Here is a 22,009-nt window from a genome sequence, read left to right on the forward strand (position 1 = left end):
GGAGCCTGATGGTTTTCAGGGTCCAGGGGCTAGGCAATAGTGGTCCTGCCAAAGATAATACCTCATGGCTTGTGCTGAAAGTCCTGACGTGAATTCCTTCTTTCCTCTGGGGTCTTGCCCCTGCCTTTGGGGTCCTGAGGGGCATAGGTGTGCGTCTTCACCTGAGGGAGGATTCTGGCAGTCTCGCTGGTGCAGAATCTCTGATTTTGTTATAGGGGATCTGCACCAGGTGACGCTCAGAGGGACCTTACCTTCTACGTAACCGTCTTGGATGCCCCTGGGCCCAACCAGGGACTGGCTTCCTTGGCACATGGGCTATGTAGGCAAGCAGGGATGCCTGACTGTATGGAGTCCTACCTGGGCCTAACGAGAGCAACTGAAAGAGAGTCTTGGCATTTAGTAAATCAGTGAGGCCTGGGTGATTCAAGCCCTCTTGGTGCATTTGAAATAGAAAAGCTGCTTTCTGCCCAAGGGAGGCATGAGCTGTGAGCCCAGAAAGGGCAGGTTTCTCAGGGCATCATCTGTTTGGGGACTCTGTGTGTCTGGGTAGTGTTAAATAGAAGGGACAACGTGTAGGGATGCCACCTTACCTTTATGGCCTCATGGAACAAGGCAGGTTCCATGCCTTGTACCGGAAGAGACCATGTATCCATGTGCATCTTCTTCACAACATTGGATTAGACCCAGACCTATCACAGTCTCCTGGGGCTCTTGGAGGCTTGAGTGTCTCTTTGGCCTTTTTCTGCTACTTGGAGATAGCACTTGGGGGAACAGATAGACAGGTGCACACAGAAAGCTACACAGCAGGAAGAACAGGGGGACTCTTTCAGAATGTTGTTGGCCCTAAGGAGTGGTAGGCTAGCAACAGGGGCACAACATTCACAAGGAATGACCTAGATAGGTGCACACTGAGAAAGCAGTTCTCCAAGTCAGCTGAGCCCAGAGGTCCTTGTTTTCTGGTCCCCTGAAGGAATGCACAGGGAATGGATCAGGCCAATGTGACTGGTACTGTGAAGCTGTCCAAGGTGATGGGAGAATGCAGAATGCAGGCGCATGTCACTCAGCTGTCCAGGGAGAGCACTTCCAATCCTGCTCGCTGCTCTGCAGGATAGTCCCTGTCACGAGCAAATGCCAAGATTTTGTAACCTTTGAGGATAAGTCAGAATTAAAAGTGTAACCTGACATGATAAATGAGCAAGTGAAAGAAAACAACCAGGACAAAGAAAGTCGGGTGCTTACCAAAATTCATGTTCCTGGAGAAGAAAGCTTGTACTTCTGCATATGTGCAAGTTTACTCTCAAGAATGTTAGTGTGTCAGGTACATGTGTGTTCACATGTGCACGCAGAAGTGCCTGCCAGTACACTTCTGAGTGTCAGAACTAACCTAGCCAGGTGATAGAAGTTGGATAGCAAAAACATGAAGGTCTTAGGGAAAGGTACATAGTCTCTGGCCAGCAGAAGCACTGAAGCCAGGGAATCGATCCCCATTATCTCACTAAGCAAACATGTTCTAAGTGGAATCACAGTGGTGCACCCAGGACCCTGGCAGAAAGGAGAGGCAGGAGGAAAGAGCCTGTGGAGTGTGCAGAGGGAAGTCCACTACACCTACAGTTTATGAAAAGTAGAAATGTACCTAATGAGCTGGAAGAGAAACTGTACCTAATTAACTATCTAGCTAAGGAGATTTCCAGCCAAACAGCCAAAAGTGCTGCCTGGTTTCTTTTTGCTACATATAGCAAAATATGAAGGGAAATTTAAAGGGGGGGGGACTTTAAGAGAAAGATATTAAAAAAGGAGAAAGAACTTGCTGATTTGGAAATTTTCCAGTCTTAAGATGACAGAAGATGCTAAAATTAATGGCTCTCAAACAAAGATCACATTCAGGGCATTGAGGTAAGGTGGTCTAAATATAACATTGTACATCACCTATATGTCAGTTCTTAAAAAAAAATTTTTTTTTTAAATAAAGGTGGTCTAAAGATGAGTGTGACTGTAAAATTCTTTGTTAAGCCTCAGAAAGCTGGCATTATTTAGTCAGACCAATGCCCTCCAAAGAGTTTAGCGGTGTCACTCAGAGATCATTTCAGTCACACAATACGACTTTTACCAAGTTTCAGGGTGTTGTCCCTCAGCTATCTCAGCAGAAAACCAAGACAGAGTAGGCCTTATTATGAAGACATGTGTGATGGTGGCTTTGGAGTGGGGTGCTTTGGCATGAACACCAGTAAGATTATCAGGAGATACACCAAGTTTTTAAGAGAGCATATTTAAGTTCAGCTTGGACTGAAAAGACCAGCTATAGTACAAAATAAGACAGCTCTGGACTTCTACCTTCAACAAGCAGGAAGCAGGCTAGGCAGACTGTTCCACTGTAACCATATACTACCCACCTTTCATGCAATGGAATCATGTCAGAGGGCAGAATTAAAAATTCAGAGACCAAAGCCTAGGAAGTTTCCAGGCATTGAATACAAATCAAAGTACTGCCAACAAGAACTCATGGGATTTCAGAACTGCTATTATTAAACTCCCATCTCCCCTCCCCTTTCTGGAACAGGAGTGTCTATGAAGGTTATCTATGCATGACCCACCACTGTATGTTAGCTGTGAAAGTGAGCAGATTAACTCATCTCTTTTGTTCACAGATCCTCAGGAACTGTCTAGAGGAACTACACTTATATAATTTGAATCGTTGTGTTGGAGAAGACTCAAGAGTCTCTTGGACTGCAAAGAGATCAAACCAGTCAATACTAAAGTAAATCAGTCCTGCATATTCATTGGAAGGACTGATACTGAAGCTGCAGCTCCAATACTTTGGCTACCTGATGTGAAGAACTGACCCATTGGAAAAGACCCTGATGCGGGAAAGATTGAAGGCAGGAGGAGAAAGGGACAACAGAGGGTGAGATGGTTGGATGGCATCACCACCTCAATGGACTTGAGTTTGAGCAAACTCCTGGAGTTGATGATGGACAGGGAAGCTTGGCATGCTGCAGTCCATGGGGTCGCAAAGAGTAGGACACAACTGAGTGACTGAAAACTTGAGATACTGCACAACTGGACCCTGTTCCATATCTGGACCTGACTTAGATGCCAAGGTCCAGAACTTCAAGCTAATGCTATAATGGATAAAATCTTTGAAAGCATCGGCAGGAAAATGCATTTGGGACATACAAGTATGTAAACAATTTGTGGCCATGTGTGTACCACGTCGTTTTAAATTATGTCCACAAATCCTTTGCTTCAAGGGTGGACCTTATACTCCCCTTCACATGTGTGCTGGACTTATGGCTCACTTGCAACGTTAGAATATTGTAGAAATGAAAATGAAGTGTCTGAGACTAGGTCAGAAAAGGCACTGGAGCCTATTTGCTCATCCTCTTGATCACTCAGCTTAGTCATATCTTGAGAACACTCAGGTAGCCCAGTACAGAGGCCCACGTGAAAGAACTGAGGCTTTCTCCCAACAGCCAGCAAGGAAACTGGTTTCAACAGCTATGTGAGTAAGCCATCTTGGAAGGAAATCCACCAGCCCATGTCAAGGCTTCAAATGACGGCAATCTCATGAAACCCCGAGCCAGAACACTCAGCTGAATTACTCCTGGATTCCCAACTTTCAGCAGCAGTATGAGATAATATTCTTTTAAGCGGTTAGTTTGGGGTAATTTGATATGCAGCAGTAGTTCATTAATGCACTGCCAACTTTGGGCAATGTCTTTATCCAGCGGTGCCTGTCCATTTATTCCAATCTAAGCCATAATCTGCTACTTCAGTTTAGAAAAAAATACCCCACCCTTGATCTGACCACCCTCAGTATCAGATCACATTCCTTATCACTCACCTCAATATCTTATCAGCCTTGCCTAGCCTCAGCAATGATCCTCTCAGTTTAGCCAGAATTCACCCTCACCCTTGAAGTGAAGTGAAGTCGCTCAGTCATGTCCAACTCTTTGCGACCCTGTAGACTGTAGCCCACCAGGCTCCTCCATCCATGGGATTCTCCAGGCAAGAATACTGGAGTAGGTTGCCATTTCCTTCTCCAGGAGAATCTTTCTGGTTTTTTTTTTTTTCTTTTTTTAATTTTTTTATTTTTAAACTTTACATAATTGTATTAGTTTTGCCAAATATCAAAATGAATCCGCCACAGGCATACATGTGTTCCCCATCCTGAACCCTCCTCCCTCCTCCCTCCCCACACCATCCCTCTGGGTCGTCCCAGTGCACCAGCCCCAAGCATCCAGTATCGCGCATCGAACCTGGACTGGCAACTCGTTTCTTACATGATATTCTACATGTTTCATTGCCACTCTCTCAAATCTTCCCACCCTCTCCCTCTCCCACAGAGTCCATAAGACTGTTCTATACATCAGTGTCTCTTTTGCTGTCTCGTACACCAGGTTATTGTTACCATCTTTCTAAATTCCATATATATGCGTTAGTATACTGTATTGGTGTTTTTCCTTCTGGCTTACTTCACTCTGTAAAATAGGCTCCAGTTTCATCCACCTCATTAGAACTGATTCAAATGTATTCTTTTTAATGGCTGAGTAATACTCCATTGTGTATATGTACCACAGCTTTCTTATCCATTCGTCTGCTGATGGACATCTAGGTTGCTTCCATGTCCTGGCTATTATAAACAGTGCTGCGATGAACATTGGGGTACACGTGACTCTTTCCCTTCTGGTTTCCTCAGTGTGTATGCCCAGCAGTGGGATTGCTGGAGGGATCGAACCCAGGTCTCCCACATTGCAGGCAGATGCTTTAACCTCTAAGCCACCAGGGAAGTCTTATGCTCCTCTTAATAAGTTTCCATCCACTGACACCCACCCTGTTGTTCATTGCTTTTCAGCCTCCCAGTCTCTCTCTGCAACCCCATGGACCCACCCTTCTCCTTAGATATAAATCACAGCTGTGTCCCTGCTGGAGTCAGACTTAAGCTCAATATCGTTCCCCTATTATAAGACCCAGCTGTTGTACTCTTATCTTGAATAAGGTTTTGTTACCACCCTTAGTTATGAATAATTTTTTAACATTTCCAAGTTCTGTTACTAGGAATTACTCCTTACTTTTTATACAGAATTCATTTTGAGGAACAGATTTCTAGAATCAAAACATTTCATATTTTTACCATACAAACAGAAAATATCTCTTAAAATATATTTATATATCTTAAAAAAACAAATGTAGTAATCTGAAAAGGATGTGTATATAGACATTTCCGTGTATTTTCACACATACTCTCAGACCTGCAAGGAAAACTTAATTCTCAGTGAAAGTGAAGTTGCTCAGTCATGTCCGACCCTTTGTGACCCCCTGGACTGTAGCCTATCAGGCTCCTCCATCCATGGGATTTTCCAGGCAACAGTGCTGGAGTGGATTGCCATTTTCTTCTCCAGGGGATCTTCCCAACCCAGGAATTGAACCCGGGTCTCCTGAATTGCAGGCAGCTGCTTTACTGTCTGAGCCACCAGGGAAGCCAGTAAACTATAAATTAAAACATTCAGCCTGCAAATAGTGAAATCTTTGGAATTAACTTGCCAAAAATCATAAAGAATGAAATTTTAATTTAAAAATTATACATGCAAATATACAATAAAAAATAAAAATTATACATAAAATATTTGGGATTCAGACAAAATTGCTATTTAAATAAAAGTAGATAAAGCCCTAAACCCTTTATAAAAAAAAGACTCAGTATCATGTAATAATCTATAATAGAAAAGAACCTAAAAAAGAATAGATATGTATCTGCATAACTAAATCACTCTGATGGTTTTTCCTGTGGTCATGTATGGATGTGAGAGCTGGACTGTGAAGAAGGCTGAGCACCGAAGAATTGATGCTTTTGAACTGTGGTGTTGCATAAGACTCTTGAGAGTCCCTTGGACTGCAAGGAGATCCAACCAATCCATTTTGAAGGAGATTAGTCTTGAGATTTCTTTGGAAGGAATGATGCTAAAGCTGAAACCCCAGTACTTTGGCCACCTCATGCCAAGAGCAGACTCACTGGAAAAGACTCTGATGCTGGGAGGGATTGGGAGCAGGAGGAGAAGGGGACGACAGGGGATGAGATGGCTGGATGGCATCACTGACTCGATGGACGTGAGTCTCAGTGAACTCCGGGAGTGCAGGTTAGGAAGCAACAGTTAGAACTGGACATGGAACAACAGACTGGTTCCAATTAGGAAAAGGAGTACATCAAGTCTGTATATTGTCACCCTGATTATTTAACTTATATGCAGAGTACATCATGAGAAACGCTGTGCTGGAAGAAACACAAGCTGGAATCAAGATTGCCAGGAGAAATACCAATAACCTCAGATATGCATATGACACCACACTTATGGAAGAAAGTGAAGAGGAACTAAAAAGCCTCTTGATGAAGGTGAAAGAGGAGAGTGAAAAAGTTGGCTTAAGACTCAACATTCATTGATTAGCTCTAGTAATTTTCTGGTGGAGTCTTTAGGGTTTTCTATGTAGTGAATTATGTCATCTACAAACAGTGAGAGTTTTACTTCTTTTCCAATTTGTATTCCTTTTATTGCTTTTTCTGCTCTGATTGCTGTGGCCAAAACTTCCAAAACTATATTGACTAGTAATGGTGAAAGTGGGCACTCTTGTGTTCTTCCTGACTTTAGGGGAAATGCTTTCAATTTTTCCCTATTGAGGATAATGTTTGTGGTGGGTTTGTCATATATAGCTTTTATTATGTTGAGGTATGTTCCTTCTATTCCTGCTTTCTGGAGAGTTTTTTATCATAAATGGATGTTGAATTTTGTCAAAGGTTTCTCTGCATCTATTGAGATAATCATATGGCTTTTATTTTACAATTTGTTAATGTGGTGTATTACATTGATTTGTGGATATTGAAGAATCCTTGCATCCCTGGGATAAAGCACACTTGGCCATGGTGAATGATCTTTTTAATGTGTTGTTGGATTCTGATTGCTAGAATTTTGTTAAGTATTTTTGCATTTATGTTCATCAGTGATATTGGCCTGTAGTTTTCTTTTTTTGTGGCATCTTTGTCAGATTTTGGTATTAGGGTGATGGTGGCCTCTTAGAATGAGTTTGGAAGTTTACCTTCCTCTGCAATTTTCTGGAAGAGTTTGAGTAGGATAGGTTTAGATCTTCTCTAAATTTTTGGTAGAATTCAGATGTGAAGCCGTCTGGACCTGGGGTTTTGTCTGCTGGAAGATTTCTGATTACAGTTTCAATTTCTGTGCTTGTGATGGGTCTGTTAAGATTTTCTATTTCTTCCTGGTTCACTTTTGGAAAGTTGTACTTTTCTAAGAATTTGTCCATTTCTCCCATGTTGTCCATTTTATTGGCATATAATTGTTGATAGTAGTCTCTTATGATCCTTTGTATTTCTGTTGTCTGTTGTGATCTCTCCATTTTCATTTCTAATTTTATTGATTTGATTTTTCTCCCTTTGTTTCTTGATGAATCTGGCTAATGGTTTGTCAATTTTATTTATCTTTTCAAAGAACCAGCTTTTGGCTTTGTTGACTTTTGCTATTGTCTTGTTTCTTTTGCATTTATTTCTGCCCTAATTTTTAAGATTCCTTTCCTTCTAGTAACCCTGGGGTTCTTCATTTCTTCCTTTTCTAGTTCCTTTAGGTGTAGGGTTAGGTTATTTATTTGACTTTTTTCTTGTTTCTTGAGGTATGCCTGTATTGCTATGAACTTTCCCCTTAGCACTGTTTTTATGTATCCCACAGGTTTGGGGCTGTTGTGTTTTAATTTTCATTCGTTTATATGCATACTTGATTTTTTTTTAAATTTCTTTTGTGATTTGTAGGTTATTCAGCTGTGTGTTTTTCAGCCTCCATGTGTTGCTATTTTTAATAGTTTTTGTCCTGTAATTGAGATCTAATCTTACTGCATTGCGGTCAGAAAAGGTGCTTGCAATAATTTCAATTTTTTTGAATTTACCCAGGCTAGATTTATGGCCCGGGATGTGATCTATCCTGGAGAAGGTTCCATGTGTGCTTGAGAAAAAGGTGAAATTCATTGTTTTGGGGTGAAATGTCCTATAGATATCAGTTAGGTCTAGCTGGTCTATTGTATCATTTAAAGTTTCCTTGGTAACTTTCTGTTTAGTTGATCTATCCATAGGCGTGAGTGGGGTATAAAAGCCTCCTACTCTTATTGTGTTATTGTTAATTTTCTCCTTCATACTTGTTAGCATTTGTCTTACATATTGTGGTGCTCCTATGTTGGGTGCATATATAATTGTTATATCTTCTTCTTGGATTGACCCTTCTATCATTATGTAGTGTCCTTCTTTGTCTCTAAAAAACCTCGAATAGCCAAAGCAATCTTGAGAAAGAAGAATGGAACAGGAGGAATCAACCTGCCTGACTTCAGGCTCTACTAAAAAGCCACAGTCATCAAGACAGTATGGTACTGGCACAGAGACAGAAATATAGATCAATGGAACAAACTAGAAAGCCCAGAGAGAAGTCCATGCACCTATGGACACCATATCTTTGACAAAGGAGGCAAGAATATACAATGGATTAAAGACAATCTCTTTAACAAGTGCTGCTGGGAAAACTGGTCAACAACTTTTATAAAAGAAAGAAACTAGAACACTTTCTAACACCATACACAAAAAGAAAGTCAGAATGGATTAAAGATCTAAACATAAGACCAGAACTATAAAACTCTTAGAGGAGAACATAGGCAAAATACTCTCCGACATAAATCATAGCAGGATCTTCTATGACTCACCTCCCAGAATATTGGAAATAAAAGCAAAAATAAACAAATGGGACCTAATTAAAATTAAAAGCTTCTGCACAACAAAGGAAACTATAAGCAAGGTGAAAAGACAGCCTTCAGAATGAGGGAAAATAATAGCAAATGAAGCAACTGACAAACAATTAATCTCAAAAATATACAGGCAACTCCTGCAGCTCAATTCCAGAAAAATAAATGACTCAGTCAAAAAATGGCCAATGAATCGACAGTCCAGTCTTCGATGCAAGATACAGGAAGCTTGGGGCTGGTGCACTGGGATGACCCAGAGGGATGGTATGGGGAGGGAGGTGGGACGGCGGTTCAGGATGGGAACATGTGTACACCTGTGGCAGATTCATGCTGATGTAAGGCAAAACCAATATAATATTGTAAAGTAAAAAAAAAAAATCATAAATAAAATGTATTTAAACTCAAAGAAAATAAATAAACATTAAGAAAAAAAATGGGCCAAAGAACAAAACAGACATTTCTCCAAAGAAGAAATACAGATGTCTAACAAACAATGAAAAGATGCTTAACATCACTTACTATCAGAGAAATACAAATCAAAACCACAATGAGGTACCATTTTACACCAGTCAGAATGGCTGCTCTCCAAAAGTCTACAAGCAATACATGCTGGAGAGGGTGTGGAGAAAAGGGAATGCTCTCACACTGCTGGTGGGAATGCAAACTAGTAGAGCCACTATGGAGAACAGTGTAGAGATTCCTTAAAAAACTGGAAATAGAACTGCCTTATGACCCAGCAATCCCAGTGCTGGGCATACACACCGAGGAAACCAGAATTGAAAGAGACACGTGTACCCCAATGTTTATCACAGCAGTGTTTAGAATAGCCAGGACATGGAAGCAACCTAGGTGTCCATCAGCAAATGAATGGATATGAAAGCTGTGGTACATATACACAATGGAGTACTACTCAGCCATTAAAAAGAATACATTTGAATCAGTTCTAATGAGGTGGATGAAACTGGAGCCTATTATACAGAGTGAAGTAAGCCAGAAAGGAAAACACCAATACAGTATACTAATGCTTATATATGAAATTTAGAAAAATGGTAATGATAACTCTGTATGTGAGACATCAAAAGAGACACAGATGTATAGAACAGTCTTCTGAACTCTGTGGGAGAGGGAGAGGGTAGGATGATTTGGGGGAATGTCATGGAAACATGTATAATATCATATAAGAAATGAATTGCCAGTCCAGGTTTGATACAGGATCCTTGGGGCTGGTGCACTTGGATGACCTGGAGGGATGGCATGGGGAGGGAGATAGGAGGGGATTCAGGATGGGGAACAGGTGTATGCCCATGGCAGATTCATGTTGATGTGTGGCAGAACCAATACAATATTGTAAAGTAATTAGCCTCCAATTAAAACAAATTGAAAAAATAAAATGCAAGGTTATAAAAAAAAGTCCTAAAGAATGTAGAAGGTATATATTAATTGAAACAAAAATAGAAAACAACAAAAATAAAACATGTTGGGACAATAAAACAAGAGCTGGCTCTTGAAAAAAGTAAATCAGAAACATTGATACAACTGTGGCAAATCTGATAAGGGGGAAAGGGAAGTTAATCCCAATACTAAAAATGAGAAATGGAATGAGATTCTGAGAGGGTAATATTCAACCCTGAGTGGAATTACTTTTGTTTCAGGAAAGATCCAGTCAAGCAAAAACCTGGGGAAAGGAAGGGACAAAGGAAGAAAAAAAGAGGAAGAGAGACAGGGGAAGAAAGTAAGAAAAAGAAGGGAAGGGAGAAAGAAAGAAACGTAAATGTCTCAACAGATGTAAACTATCTAATAACACAATTCTCTTTAAATTCTAAAAACAGAAATAGAAATTTATTAAGCCATATACTCATTGCCTTTTTTTTGGTACTAAGAACAAGAAAACCCATTTACAAATCACTATTTAGAAGTTCTGGACAACACAATAAGATTATTTTTTAAAAACTAAAAATATGCCATGTTATTTGTAAACAGACAGACAGCAGAAATAATTTTTTTAAAAAACATTTTATTTCTAAAAATAATAATTTTACTTACAATTTTTTGGCAACTAGTAATAAATTTATCAGAAAGAACAAGCAAAATAGACAAGGAAATTCACAAAGGGCAATAACAAAATAGTTATCTTGACAGATATACAATATATTTTTAAACAAAACAAAATGACATTGCCTTAAAAATTATAGAAGTATCAATAGAAAAACAGAGAAAGCTCCTGAAAGAATTCAACTCACTATTAACTATCTTTTATCTGCAGGCACAGACCTGACTCAAGTTAATTCTAAGAAGCAAAGCCTTGATGTTATTATCTCTTGTGTGTGTGTGTGTGTGTGTGTGTGTGTGTGTGTGTGTGTGTGAAAACCTAGGAAATTTAGGCCGGAGAGGGAAGAGAGGGTAGAGACTTAAAGTGCCTTTAAGGAGGAGGAGGAAAGGGAAGGGGTTGGCGATTTCACTGTGTGATCTGAACAGCACTGGTGAAGCTCAAACAAAGGAGGTAGCAAGCCATGCAGGCCTAGGGGAAGAGCATTTCCAGAAGAACAACAGTTGCAAAGTCTTTGGATCGGGAAGAAATGGAATTTGCTTGAGGAAAAGCAAGGCCAGTGCTGTCAAAAACAGGGCACCAGTGGGAAAAATAGTAGAGTAGAATGACAGAGAATGGAAGAGAGGAAGTAGTCAGGGACCATATCACTGGAACCTTTTTATTTGGCAATAAATACAACTTGTACTCCTTAGGAGCATACTCCAGAGCAAACAACAGTAACTGTGTTCAAAATACTAAGCAACAATAAAAACATAAATAAAACATTTCATATTTTTACTATAGAAATGGAATAAAGGAGATGAGAATGCAATAGGCTGCACATTTATTTACACATAGAGTTTTCACCTGAGACCAGAACACACACACACTCATACACACACACACACTTTATACACCTAAAAGTGGTTTAAGCTGACACTTTGCAAAGTGCTTTGGCCCAAGCAAACTAACTGGAAAGGCCTACTAATATACTCAAAGTGCAAATCAATCAATCAAGCATTGAATAAATAAATACAATCTACTTGTATTTGAATTTACACTCAGGAAATTACCTAAAATGGAGACAATAGACTTACTACAGCTTAGTCATCTGTAGTCCTTCCTCTTCAGTTCTGAGACGGATGCTAACACCTTGGTGATTACCACTTTCCAGCATTTTGTGAAAGCTTAGAGCATTTAAATAAATTGTGGAGGTAGGCGGTGGGGAGGGGGCGTGGAGAGTGAAGAGAGACAAAGAGGAGGAGAAAGGAAGAGGAAACGGAGAGATTTCTCCTGGCATAGGTATACAGCCAGGATCCCAGGTTCCTTGAATGATGCACAGAGATTGCTAGGTATCTGTGCCAGAAGTGGAGAAGGTATGGTGTTCAACTCCAGGAGGAGACTCAACTCCAGGAACCCACAGTGGAAGCCAAGTGTGCTGATGTTCAGGAACCAATACCTAGAGGGTACCCCGCAGGTCTGTGAAAGAGCCCATGGAGACTGCAAGAAAAAAGGTTTCCACAAGTATAATCACAGACTAGATAGCTGGATAGAGTAGAGGAAGGATAATAACTCTATGACCTGATAATTACTGAAATAAACGAGACAATTCCTGCACATCAGACTGTGTCAAGTAAGGCTGAAAATCAGTATTAGTTTGATAAAATGGGAAATTACACACACAAAGAATTAGCTGTTAACTGCAATACATGTCCAAGACAAGATAAGATACAAAACTGAAATCTCACATGTTCTACTAGAGTAAGATACTTGTAACTGGAAAAGATAAGGAAAAGTTCTATACAGGGTTTAATCACCCTGGACCCTTTGTATCCACTACATTTACTATTCTCAGTCAACTCCATTGTAGCTTAAGGGTAAGAGAACTAAATTTAGCCCAATTCATAAACTGAACAGATTCCTTGTGTTTGATCCTTTTCAGTTAAAACTATGGGTCCAGTACAAATCAAACTGGATGTCAAGGCTTTTTTCCTTGGGAATCTTAACTTGCTTTACTACTGTGACTGAGACAGATATGGCTACTTCACTGTGACTAAAGGCTAGCCAAATGGGAAAGGGGATGGAATGAATCAAATTCCCCTTTTGATCACTCAACAGGAGGTCCACAGGCACCAGCCCTCATTCTATTAACTATCTCTGCTTCTCCAACTGCAGTCAATGATAACACAGGGCCTGCTTGATGCTTGCAGGGGCCTCTCACCAAACACAGGCATTTTGATGGTTGGCTTCCTTGAGATGTCCCTGGTCTAGGTAAAGACACTCTGAGACAGTGTTCCTTCTGCCTTGGCTCCATGCCTGGAGTGAATGCATACCTCTTCCTCAACTGGGACAAGAAGCCACAGCTCTCCACTGACTAAATCCTGTGTCTGGTCCAAACTCACATCATAGCTTCTCCATCAACTTCTCCACACCAGGCTTTTGGAGCCAGGTTATCTTAGATCAGCATAACAGAGGCACTTCGGAGAGTTCAGCAGCACAAGGGACCATACTGTAACAAAGCCATTCCAATCTGGCTATATAGTTAATACTGAGATCTTCAAGGCATGAAAACAGTTGAAAATTACATTGCTAAACCACTCTACAGATTATATGTATAGTTGAGCTTTCAAACTTACAAATAACATGAAATACCAAAATAGGTTGTTACTTTTCCTTTCTCCACCTCTCTCATTCTCTCTCTCTCTCACACACACACACACATACTTTTTAGTGTTAAGACAATTGTATGAAAAACAGGAATATATTTTTAAATAACATCTCAATATTCAAACAAAACTGTATTTCATGTATTTAAAACAAAAACACATAAATTACACATTGGTTTCTCTATATATGATATTATTGAATAATGCTATAATTGAATTTTTCGTTTTTAATGGAGTTTATAACTTTGAAATACTTGCTTCAGACTTACTTAAAGTAAAATTAACCGGGTTTTTTGACCTCCTACTTTTAGATTTGGGGGTTGATGGTTTAGAATCAGATGTGTTCACAGTAATGGATGCTACTTCCACCAATCCTGGTTGAAGGGGTTCCAGTGATACCTGAATAACAACTTTTGTTTCAGGAGGTAATCCTTCTAGCTGCTTAGGCTTCTTAAACATTTGATGACACTGGGTCTTGTGCTCCCTTTTCTCTTTACAAGTTTAAAACTGTAGCACACATTGGAACTCTGGTGAAAACTCTTTACCCAGTGCCATCTATAACGAATATGTATTGTGTTGCAGTTTTAAAAATTTGGAGACAAAGGGGGCAAAGTAAATTCTTAATGTTACCATGGTATGCTCTGAAATGTGCATCCACATCTGCAAATAATGATGATCTGTAACTGCAAACCTGGCATACATAGGGCATTTCACCAGGCTTATGATTATCTTTCATGTGCTGTAAGAGAATCTGATCTGCCTCAAAGGACAATTCACAGATTTTACAGACTGTGCAGGGCTCCTGGGACGTGTGGACACTTTCAGTGTGACACTGCAGCTGGAAGGGAGTAGGAAACTGGCGGTGGCAGTGCTGGCAGGTGGTGTGGTATTTCCAGCTGTCACCTCTCAGCCTCTCAAGTTCCAAATGGTGCTTCATGTGATTCATAAACTTAACATTTTTTAGAACTTTCAAGCAGCTGCAGCATTTAAAGGCTGTGTGAGTTTTCGGTTCTGGCTGCCCATCTCCTATATGCTGTCCATACTAGAAGTCATGAAATAACACAATCAGATTGCCTTCTGTGGGATCAGCAATCTTGTTTTGACTTGATATACTTGGAAAGTCAGTTTTTGTCAGTCCATTTTCCCCTAAAGGACTTACATGCTTGCAATGAACACTGTCCTTTGGAAAAGCTGTTGGACAAGGTTCTCCACTCTGAACATGGCTTAATGAGGTATGAACACTGTCTGGTGTGCTTTGCTGAGTAGTCACTGTATGAAAAATACCTGAAAGAGACAAAGCTAAAGGATGTTCTCCTATAATTTCATCACTGAGTTTAGGCCTTTGGGGACTTGTGCTATTTGTTTCAGAAGTGGAAAGCCGCTGTGATACATGAGGACTTTTATTCATATCTCCTGCAGAAACTGCTGTTTCTATTGGATGCTGCAATGAACTTGTGAAGGTAATCAAAGGAGAACATAATTCTAAAAAGCTATTAGGCACTATTTATGGTGAAATAGTTTTATAATCCACTTTGGACAAAGGCTGAATTATAATAGAATTATCTGTTGATCTTGATTCAGAGACAGAAACTGGCAAGACAGTCTTTGCTTCTGATGCAGGAGTCACATGACTAACAGGCTGTAATTTCTGAGCATTGTCTTTCCTGAAGTGACCATACCTATTTCTCCTTGAACAAGAACCTGGGGTAACTCTGTTCAGTATGTTTGAAACGACTGGTTTTGAATTTGAGGTCATCCCAACAAAGATCATATCCTCATCTTCATTTACATGTTCCACTCCAACCAAGATCAGTTCAGCATCTTCGTCATCTACTTGTTTGGTTTCTCCCTTGCTTTTCTGTGGTTCTGGCTCTTGTTCTTCTTCACATGACATACATGGTGGTTCCATATTTTAAATACTCTTTTGTTCTTGGAGGGTGTGGCCATAAGTCCCAGTGCTTCCTTTAAATAAACTGCCACCTAGGTATAAATATACTACATATTAGTTAAGTACAGAAAAATGTGCTATTTGGTTATCTCCAAAATTCTAGGGTAGTTATAAGCACACTTATCTTACAGATACAGATACTGAGCATCAAAGAGATTAAATGACAGCTGAAAAACCTTTGACTACAAGTCTACATGACTCAAGAATCATAGCTTTGTTCCATGTTGATTTTAATCTCTTCTAACTAAAAAAAGAAGGAAAGAAAAAAAAAACAAACAAACCACCACTGATCATTAGGAGAAATCACATGTAAAGGACGAGTATTTTTACAAAAGCACTATTGTACAGTGTTTAGAAACATGGACTTTGGAGTCAAAGAAGATTAAGCTGGAATTCTAAGTTAATCACACACCAGCTGCATCTTTTTGGGCAAATTTATAATTTTTAAATGTGTTTCCACACCTTAAAGACAAACATGCTTATTTCTTAGACTTAAGGTTAAGCTCTTTTAAAAAAGTGTCAGCTATTTAATGGCATCTTGTTTTGTAGTAAAATTGGAAAAAAGAAAAAAACATCTTAAATGTACATTACAACTGATTCATACCTACTAATTTCATAAATGTTAATACAGAAAATAGGTAGCAAATTCAAATATAAAGTATCTATACATAGTTAACAAATAGCATAATTCAATGTCAAGCACTTAACACAGGCCTAGCAAATTGAGAATGTACTTTCTTGATAATCTCACCCCCAAATCCACACTGATATATCCTAAATTTCTCACTCTAATCCTGACTAAACTTAAATCCAACAATGCTTCATCCTTCATTCCACGTCTCTTGCCCACATAGCAGGCAAAGTCATGCCAGTATTTCTCTAATACCAATATCAGACACAGACATCACACACACACATACAATGGATATCCCGTATGAATACAGATGCAAGAGTCCTCAACAAAATACTGGCAAACAAAACCTAACATATAAAAAAGATTATATACCATGATCACGTGGGGTTTATGGAGGTATGCAAAGTTGGTTCATTATATGAAAGTCAATCAACATTATGCCATTTTAATACAATAAAGGACAAAAAACACATCTGCCTGCAGAAAAAGCATTTTCTTGAATCTAGCACCTTTTCATAATAGGGGTTAAAGTAAAATACCTAATAACTAAGAACAATAGAGAACATTCTCAAAGGGTACCTGTAAAAGACCCACAGCTAACATCATACTTAATAATGAAACACTGAAAGATTTCCCTATAAGATTGGGAACAACACAAGGAAGTCTATTCCACACTTTGGTTCAATATTATACTGGCAGTTCTATAACCAGAGCAATCAAGTAAGAAAAAGGAATTGTTGTTGTTGCTCAAAAAAAAAACCAAAAACCAACCAACAAACAAACAAACAAAAAAAAACAGCCTTCAGAATGGAAAGGAAAAAGTCAAAGTATATTGGAGATACCATACTTTTATATATAGAAAATTCCAAAGAAACCACAGGTATTAGAATTAATAAAAAGCTTGAAGAATACAAGATAAATATTTTAAAAATCAATCACATTTCTATACAGTAGCAACAAATGTTCTGAAAATGAAGTCAAGTAAACACGTGACTCTACATTAACATTAAAAAGAACACTTAGGATGTCAGAAAGAGAAAGACAAATATCATATGGTATCACTTACATGTGGACTCTAAAATATGACACAAATGAACTTATCTATGAAACAGAAACAGACTCACAGACATAGAAGACTATGTGATTACCAAGAGAGGACGGGTCGGGGAGGCATAGATTGGGAGCTGGTGATTAGCAGATGCAAACTATAATGTTAATATATAGAATAGATAAAAAAGATCCTACTGTATAGCACAAGGAACTATATTCATAATTTGTGATAAACAGTAATGGGAAAGGATATGAAAAAAATGTTCATGCATGTGTGCATGTTTACATATGAAGGAAAGGAAAGGTAAAAGGAAGGAAAGGAAAGGACTACTCTTGGCAAGTATGTACAGAAACTGGATCCTTGTGTGTTATGGATAGATTTTAAAATGGTGCAACTGCTACAGAAAACAGTATAAAGCCTCCTCAAAAAATTAAAAATAGAACTACGACATGACTCAGCAATTCCACTTCTGAATATAAATTCAAAAGAAGTTAACATGGGGTCTTGAGATATTTGCACAGCCATGCTCAAAGCAGCACTAATCACAACACCTAAGAGGTGGAAGCATCTAAACTTCCATCAAATGTGATATATACATATAATGGAACATTATTAAGCCATATAAATGAAATTTTGCCACATGCTACAACATTCGTGATCCCTTAAGACATAAAGCCAAAGGAAATAAGCCAGTCATAAAAAAGACAAATACTGTATGTTTCCACTTATATGAAATATCTAATATAGTCAAGCAATAGAAAGGAACAAAGTAGAATGATGGAGTCCAGGGTCTAGGGAAACAGGGAAGAAAAGCGGAGTTGTTGTTTAATGGGACAGGTGATGGGTACAGAGTTTCAATTTTGCAAGATGAAAAGGTGTAGAGATCTGTTTCATAGCAATGTGATAAGGAATTCCATGGTAGTTCAGAGGCTAGAACTCCAAACTTTCCTATCAGGGGCCTGGGTATGATTCTCAATGAGGAAACTGTCATTCAAGCTGCATAGAACAGCTAAAACGATGACAACAACAACAAAACAACACTGTGACTCTGTGTGTGTGTGTGTGTGTGTGTGTGTGTGTGTGTGTGTGTGTGTGTGTGAGTTGCTCAGTTGTGTATGACTCTTTGCATCCCCATGGACTGTAGCCCACCAGACTCCTTTGTCTATGGGATTCTTCAGGCAAGAATACTGGAGTGGGTTGCCATTTCTTTCTCCAAAAAGGCTGATGAAATTGTGTGAAATACTTAGCATGTAAAAATGGTTAAAATGGTAAAAATTTTAAGTTCGATGTTTTTTTTATGACAATTAAAAATCTAACAACCAGGAAAAGAATTTGAATAGACTTTTCATGAAATATGATATACAAATGGCCAACAATCACAAAAAATACTGCTTAACATGATTGAAAGTGAAAGAAAGTGAAGTCACTCAGTCATGTCCAACTCTTTGCGACCCCATGGACTGTAGCCTATCAGGCTCCTCCATCCATGGGATTTTCCAGGCAAGAATGCTGGAATAGATTGTCATTTCCTTCTCCAGAGGATCTTCCCAACCCAGGAATCGAACCCAGGTCTCCTGCATTGCAGGCAGACACATTACGTTCTGAGCCACCAAGGAGGCCCGTAATAAAATGTAAATCAATCTCAGTGAGATACTACTTCACACCTATTAGGTTGCTGCTGCTGCTGCTGCTAAGTCATTTCTGTCCTGTCTGACTCTGTGCGACCCCATAGACGGCAGCCCAACTCACTCGCCCTTCCCTGGGATTCTCCAGGTAAGAACACTAGAGTGGGTTGCCATTTCCTTCTCCATTGCATGAAAGTGAAAAGTGAAAGTGAAGTCGCTCAGCCATGTCCGACTCTCAGCGACCCCACGGACTGTAGCCCACCAGGCTACTCCATCCATGGGATTTTCCAGGCAAAAGTACTGCAGTGGGGTGCCATTGCCTTCTCCTACCCATTAGGTTGACTGTAATCAAAAAGAGGAATAATAACAAGTGCTGCAGAGGATGTGGAGAAAAGGAATCTTCATATATTGTTGATGTAATTGCTGTAAAATTGTACAAGTTTGCCAGTACCTCAAAAATTAATATAGAGTAGCCACATGATCCAGAAATTTCACTCTTTTGTATATATCCATAAAAATGAAAATGTTAAGTCCATGCAAAAACAGTGTTCACAGCAATATTACTCACAATAACCACAAAGAATACACTATCCAAATATTATCCATTAATTGATGAATGGATAAATAAATTGTGGTATATGCTCACAATGGACTACAGGTAAGCCACATACCATATTGATATAGCATATTCAGCCATAAAAAAAAAAATGCACTGCTATACAGCCATGAAATGGATGAATCTTGAAAATACACAAACTAGTGACTTCCCTGGAGATCCAGTGTTTAAGACTCTGCACAGGTTCCGTCCCTGGGCTGGTAACTAAGATCCCACATGCTACATAGCTAAATAAATATAAATATTTGAAAAGAAAATATGACATCTGAATAAAGCCAGATACAAAGTTCACACATTGTATCCGGGAGAACTGTAGATAGAAGAGAAGCAGGAAAGAGAAGCAGTCTGTAATCCAAATGAAACATTTTTTTCAGGGAGGAGGAAATGAACTGCTCTAATAAAGGCTGCCAATAAATTAAATAAAATAACAACCTCAGGCTCTACTACAAAGCCACAGTCATCAAGACAGTATGCTACTCGCACAGAGACAGAAATATAGATCAATGGAAAAAAACAGAAAACCCAGAGATAAACCCACACACCTATGGACACTTTATCTTTGACAAAGGAGGCAAGAATATACAATGGAGAAAAGACAATCTCTTTAACAAGTGGTGCTGGAAAACTTGTCAACCACTTGTAAAAGAATGAAACCATAACACATTTTGGAGAAGGCAATGGCATGCAACTCCAGTACTCTTGCCTGGAAAATCCCATGGGGAGAGGAGCCTGGAAGGCTGCAGTCAATGGGGTGGCTAAGGGTCAGGCATGACTGAGTGTCTTCACTTTCACTTTTCACTTTCAGGCATTGGAGAAGAAAATGGCAACCCACTCCAGTGTTCTTGCCTGGAGAATCCCAGGGACTGTGGAGCTTGGTGGGCTGCCGTCTATGGGGTCGCACAGAGTCGGACATGACTGAAGTGACTTAGCAGCAGTAGCAGAACAGTTTTTAACACGATACACAAAAATAAACTCAAAATGGATTAAAGATCTAAACATAAGATCAGAAACTATAAAACTCTTAGAGGAGAACATAAGCAAAACACTCTCCGACATACATCACAACAAGATCCTCTATGATTCACCTCCCAGAATATTGGAAATAAAAGCAAAAATAAACAAATGGGATATAATTAAAAATAAAAGCTTCTGCACCACAAAGGAACTATTAGCAAGGTGAAAAGACAGCCTTCAGAATGGGAGAAAATAATAGCAAATGAAGCAACTGAAAAACAACTAACCTCAAAAATATACAAGCAACTCCTGCAGCTCAATTCCAGAAAAATAAACGACCCAATCAAAAAATGGGCCTAAGAACTAAATATACATTTCTCCAAAGAAGACATACAGATGGCTAACAAACACATGAAAAGATGCTCAACATCACTCATTATCAGAGAAATGCAAATCAAAACCACAATGAGGTACCATGTCACGCCAGTCAGAATGGCTGAAATCCAAAAGTCTACAAGCAATACATGCTGGAGAGGGTGTGGAGAAAAGGGAACCCTCTTACACTATTGGTGGGAATGCAAATTAGTACAGCCACTATGGAGACCAGTGTGGAGATTCCTTAAAAAAAAAAAAACAAACCTGGAAATAGAACTGCCATAAGACCCAGCGATCCCACTGCTGGGCATACACACTGAGGAGACCAGAATTGAAAGAGACATGTGTACCCCAATGTTCATTGAAGCACTGTTTCTAATAGGCAGGACATGGAAGCAACCTAGATGCCCATCAGCAGACAAATGGATAAGAAAGCTGTGGTACATATACACAATGGAGTATTACTCAGCCATTTAAAAGAATACATTTGAATCAGTTCTAATGAGGTGGATTAAACCGGAGCCTATTATACAGACTGAAGTAAGCCGAAAGAAAAACACCAATACAGTATACTAACACATATATATGGAATTTAGAAATATGGTAATGACAACACTGTATGCAAGACAGCAAAAGAGACACAGACGTATAGAGCAGTCTTTTGGACTCTGTGAGAGAGGGAGGGGGGGATGATTTGGGAGAATGGCATTAAAACATGTATAATATCATATTCAAAACGAATTGCCAGTCCAGGTTGGATGTAAGATACAGGAGGCTTGGGGCTGCTGCACTGGGATGACCCAGAGGGATGATATGGGGTGGGAGGTGGGAGGGGGGTTCAGGATGGGGAAAACGTGTACACCTGTGGCGGGTTCATGTTGATACGGCAAAACCAATACAATATTGCAAATTTAGAAAAATTATAATAATAATAAAATTTTTTAAAAATAAAAAAAAAGAAGATGGCGGAGGAGTAGGACGGGGAGAACACTTTCTCCCCCACAAATTCATCAAAAGAGCATTTAAACGTCAAGTAAATTCCACAAAACAACTTCTGAATGCCGGCAGAGGACATCAGGCACCCAGAAAAGCAATCCAACTCTTCGAAAGGAGGTAGGAAAAAATATAAAAGACAAAAAAAGAGACAAAAGAGGGAGGGACGGAGTTCCGTGCCGGGAAGGGAGTCTTAAAAAGAGAGAAGTTTCCAAACACCAGGAAACCTTCTCACTGCCGAATCTGTGCCGAGCTTTGGAAGCACAGAGGGCAACATAACAGGAAGTAAAAATAAATAAACAATTAAAACTCGAAGATTGCGAGTCCTACGGTAACTCCC

At 39.4% G+C, this 22,009-nt stretch overlaps 1 pseudogene; it reads right to left on the minus strand.

Moving 5' to 3' along the window:
* Positions 1-1,060: 1,060 nt before the first annotated feature.
* LOC132344455 (zinc finger protein 280B-like) lies at positions 1,061-19,065 on the minus strand (annotated as a pseudogene).
* Positions 19,066-22,009: the final 2,944 nt, after the last annotated feature.

The sequence above is a fragment of the Bos taurus genome, chromosome Y (assembly GCF_002263795.3).
Source record: "Bos taurus isolate L1 Dominette 01449 registration number 42190680 breed Hereford chromosome Y, ARS-UCD2.0, whole genome shotgun sequence".
NCBI classification, from domain to species: domain Eukaryota; kingdom Metazoa; phylum Chordata; class Mammalia; order Artiodactyla; family Bovidae; genus Bos; species Bos taurus.